At 51.9% G+C, this 4,403-nt stretch overlaps 1 long non-coding RNA gene across 1 annotated transcript; it reads left to right on the top strand.

Moving 5' to 3' along the window:
* The first annotated feature begins 976 nt into the window (after positions 1-976).
* On the top strand, positions 977-1,813 carry LOC136482114 (uncharacterized). The gene is made up of 3 exons (XR_010764969.1): positions 977-1,100; positions 1,188-1,284; positions 1,370-1,813. It is a non-coding gene; the product is annotated as an uncharacterized lncRNA (long non-coding RNA).
* Positions 1,814-4,403: the final 2,590 nt, after the last annotated feature.

The raw sequence follows: 4,403 nt of genomic DNA on the forward strand, positions 1-4,403 counted from the left end.
CGCTTTTTTCAAACGAAGCTCCCGTCTACCCCTGCTTTGTAACACCGTCTAAAATGTTTGGATTAAATGGTAAAAAAAAAGAAAAAGAAAAGACATCTATATGAAAAGACAATGATGCCCCTCAGTCCCTTTCTCCTTTCTCACCCGTTCGCTCGACCCGTTCCGACGAGAAGTCGCGGCCCGCAGATGGTTTCGCGGCCCAGCAGAGGCGCAGCTGCCGGCGGCGGCGCAGCTCCTCCTCCCTCCTTCCCCCTCCCCCCGGCGTGGCTCATCCTCCCTCCTTCCTGCTCCCCCCGGCGCGTCTCCTCCTCCCTCCGCCACACTCCGGCGCCCGCTCGTCCCGGCGTTGCCGGCTAGGGTTGCGCGAGCTTCCTCCGGCGAGCTCCCCTCCACGCGAGCGCGAGCTTCCTCCGGCGAGATCCTCTCCAGGCGGCTTCCTCCGGCGAGCGCGAGGCGCTCTCCACCCCAGGCGCTGCCACCCTCCTCCAGGCGCGCCCTCCACCCCAGGCGCCGCCCCTGCTGCTTCCCTCGGCCTTATCCCCTCTCAGTCCCTGCCGATGGACAGCAAAGCTTCGGCTCGGCGCATCGACAAACCCCAAAGGGCGGCCGCCTCCGCATTGCTGCACGCGATGCCGTCGCGGCTGTGCTGCGCAGGCGCATGAGCGGCCAACGCGGCGGCCTCCTCCTCCTCGCGTTGCACGCGGCCGGGCCGGTGGCGTCCCAGCTGTGCGCCTCAGGCGCACGAGCGCCCACCGGCGGTGGCCGCCCCCCTCTCCCACCGGCACGGCGACGTGCAGCCGAGCGTGCCGCAGCCGCACCAAGGCCCGGCGGTGGCCGGCTCCCGGCACGCCGCGCTGCAGGCCAGCCCTGCCGTGGCCGCGGACGCGATTGCCCCACCCCTGCCGAGGTCGCTCCGCCGCTGCTAGCGCACGACGACGGTCGCCGTCCCGTTCTCCGTCTAGCGCTGACTCCGCCCCTCTCCCTCGCGTCACCCTCCGTCTCTTCGTCGGGCGTCCCCTCTACCTTCGCCTCTCCTTTCACGCTGCCTTCCAGGTCGGCATGAATGACAGCCACCATGTGTTCGCTGAAATGCTCTTGAGGTAATATATGATGCAGTCCTGGTTTCTCCTCGATTATTGAGTGTGTTTGCCAAAGATTTGACTGCTGCCTTGCATTTCCTTTAGCAGTGGACAGAGATCTTTGGTTATTAACCATCAGTGAATCATCTGCTGGAGCCAGTCAGTCCTGCAGTGGCAGCGGCAGCGCCTAAGGCCCTCTCGCACGGCAAGTGGAGCACCAGCGTCCCCATCGAGCTTCTTCAGTATATGTGCATTCGGTTGATTTAACTGTTTCAAAAATTTGGATGCAGGGATGGCCCTTTTACAGATGACCATTTTCCAAGGTTTAGCAGTGACCATTTTTAGCAGACTGATACAGTATATACATATCCAGGGATTCATCTTCGAGGCAATTCACCACTCAGCCTTTTCTGTTCATTCAAAGATTATCCTGTTGGCGTCACAAAAGGCCGTCATTGGTTTCGTAGACAGCATCAACTCTATGATGAATCTGAAAGAGGTGCCTCCTTTTTATTAATTCCATTCCAGTTGCTGCCTATCACCACACACAGCCTGGACATGCCAAGATCTTTGGCTTCTTTGCAGCCCGGGATAAGATTGAACCTTTACGCAACTATGTCTACAGACGTGGGATTGACAATTATAAAGCAGTGTCTGTGAAGCGTAATTTGTTCTTACCTAAATGCTTATTTAACATTTCAAAATACCGTACAAAAGCTGTTTTTTGTTGGACATGTGCACATTCAATCGTTATTTGCAAGTTATGATGTCTGATTCCACGTTACACAAAATTAAAACTGCGTTTAAGAAGCCTAAACCTGCAGGTCACATCGTCATTGTACAGGAAACACTTGATTGTAGCTTCACTCATTCTCAAAGTAAGCTGACCTGATCGCCTTTTGTGATTGCCCGCACTGGCACGCGGCTAGTTATATCTGTCATCATTGTGAACCTTTTGGTCCCAAAATTTTGAATATTTATCAATATTAAATCTGAGTTCAAATAATTGCAAGTTGTGTCAAATATGTTTGACCAAATTTAATCAATTGTCAGCATATAATAAAAAAAAAGTCTAATTCCAAATCAGGGTAAAATCACAATTAGGCATAACAAACAGGGGCAAAATCGCATGGGCATTCATGTCCTTTTGTATAAAGTTTAACACCGTTAGGGGTGGATGACGGAGCAGGGGCAAACTGGTGCTTCGTGAACAGCACAGTAGGGGTAAATTCACAAAGTCAAAAAAATAGAGGTAAAATCACAATTTCGATACAAAACAAGGGTACAAACGCAAGAGCCCCTACTTTTATTTATATGATATGCATATTACTATAAATTAGAATATAGTTCACTAGCCAAACAAATTTATAAAATAATTCTAATTCCAAAGGCTTCTTTAAAAAATCTAAATTTAAAATGTTTCTGCAATGGATTTATATAGTCAAAATTCTAAAAGAATCCAGGCAATAGTATGCCTATTTTGATGCAATATTTGAGGTGACAAGTCATGCCCGTGACTCCTGGACCCTAGTCCTTAGGATGACAATCCTGTCCTTTGTCTCCGCCATGTTGACAGATTCCCCATCGACTCCCATCCACAGCTCCCGCGTGGTCACATGTTTATTGTAGCACAAAATAGTCTTAATTTATGTATTTAATTTCATAAATAATGTATATTTAATTCTCCATATATCACATATCTGATGAGATAACCACAAGTTTAGGAGGCGGAACCACAGCCCAGACCTGTCTCTCTCTCTCCCTCTTCCTCGTCTTCGCGGGCACGGGCAGCGGCATCCTGCGGCGCGATGCTTGTCCCGCCGCCGGGCGGGGTGCTATCGGACGCGGTGGAGGCGGAGCTGGAGGGGTTGTGCGCCGCGTGGGGGGCGGAGCCATACCCCGGCTCACCAGCGGCGCGCGCGGCGCTGGCCAGCGTCGACGCGGGGGCGGCGGTTTGGGCGCTGCGCCGGGTCACGGCGTGGGGTCGTCGGGGTCCGTCGGGATAGACGGCGGGCAGCGACAACCTCGCATCAGCCAGGCCCGGTCCTGGGGGGGTTCAAGCTAGGCTGCTGCACTGGGCCCTCGAGGCCAGGGGGGCCAACCCCAAATGTGCAAGTAGAAGTAGTATTCTGTCTATGGCCCATAGGAACAGTTGAACTAGGCATATGAGCTGAACCAGGCATACTGACTCCGCAACGATTCTGCTCGCCTTCCGCGTTCCCATGCCCTTCCGCCGAGCGGCCGCGACTCCGCCTTCCTGCGCGAGCGAGCGATCCCATGCGTCTTGGTGATTTCGAGTGCGAGGGGCCGCTGGCCGGCGGCATCCACTTCCGTCTGTTCCTGGCTTCCTGGTCTTCGTATATAGAGGTAAGAATTAAGAAACTGGCCCTAAGCGGCCAAGCCCCCCTAATCAATATTTGCTCTTGTCCCAATCTTTATTCTTTACTTCTTTAGATTTGGGATTTAGGAATCTGATATGAACCCGCTAGGGTTGATCCCGATCTTTCGATGAGAGAAGGTGGATAACTCGATTTGGGGATGGAGATGACATTCACGGCCCGACTACAACCATCCAAGGATGCTGCGCCTTAGCAACCGATACACCACCTCCAATGACCGTCGCGATCTTGTGGAGCACGATCAACCAAACCACTAGGGTAATTCCTACAAGCAATCGAGGAACAAGCAAGAACAAGTAGAACAAGCAACTCAATTGCAAATATGGAGATGAAAAAAACCAATCTGAAATCACAAAGTTGGGGTTCTGAATCGAGTAGAACGGATGGTCTAGTCGACACACGCGTCTACAAGGAAGTAGCAATGGCTAAACTTGATCTAAACAAAACCCAATCTGTTTGTGGCGGCTCTAATCCTTATTAATACCTAGGGGAACAACCAGGGGGTGTTGGGGTCGTTCTCCAACCCTATGACGCGTCCCTAATGGACCCAACTTGATACATGGACCATCGGCCCAAAATAGGGTGATGCAGCACCAAAGGCAGAAAAGGTCCCGGTGTTGAAACAATGACTGCAGAAGCATCGGATAAGATATAGCCATGAGTCCAGATCTGTTGGAAAATAGACTTGATAAGCTTTCCAAAAAGTGCTAGAACGTCCCAATCGGAGTCCGTATGAAGTCGTGGTGACCATCGCAATTTGGGACTATTTTGCAGTCCGAATTCAACTTCCAAAACGTGTTGGACTTGGACTCTTTCTGTCCTTGGAACCAAAGTGACGTGGTGGCCTAGCGGAGGACATTAGGAATACTTGGATTTGGTCCCCAATCAACTTCGTTAACCTTCCATGCTTTCCATATGCAATCAA

This window comes from Miscanthus floridulus, chromosome 9 (assembly GCF_019320115.1).
Source record: "Miscanthus floridulus cultivar M001 chromosome 9, ASM1932011v1, whole genome shotgun sequence".
Classification (NCBI taxonomy): Eukaryota; Viridiplantae; Streptophyta; class Magnoliopsida; order Poales; family Poaceae; genus Miscanthus; species Miscanthus floridulus.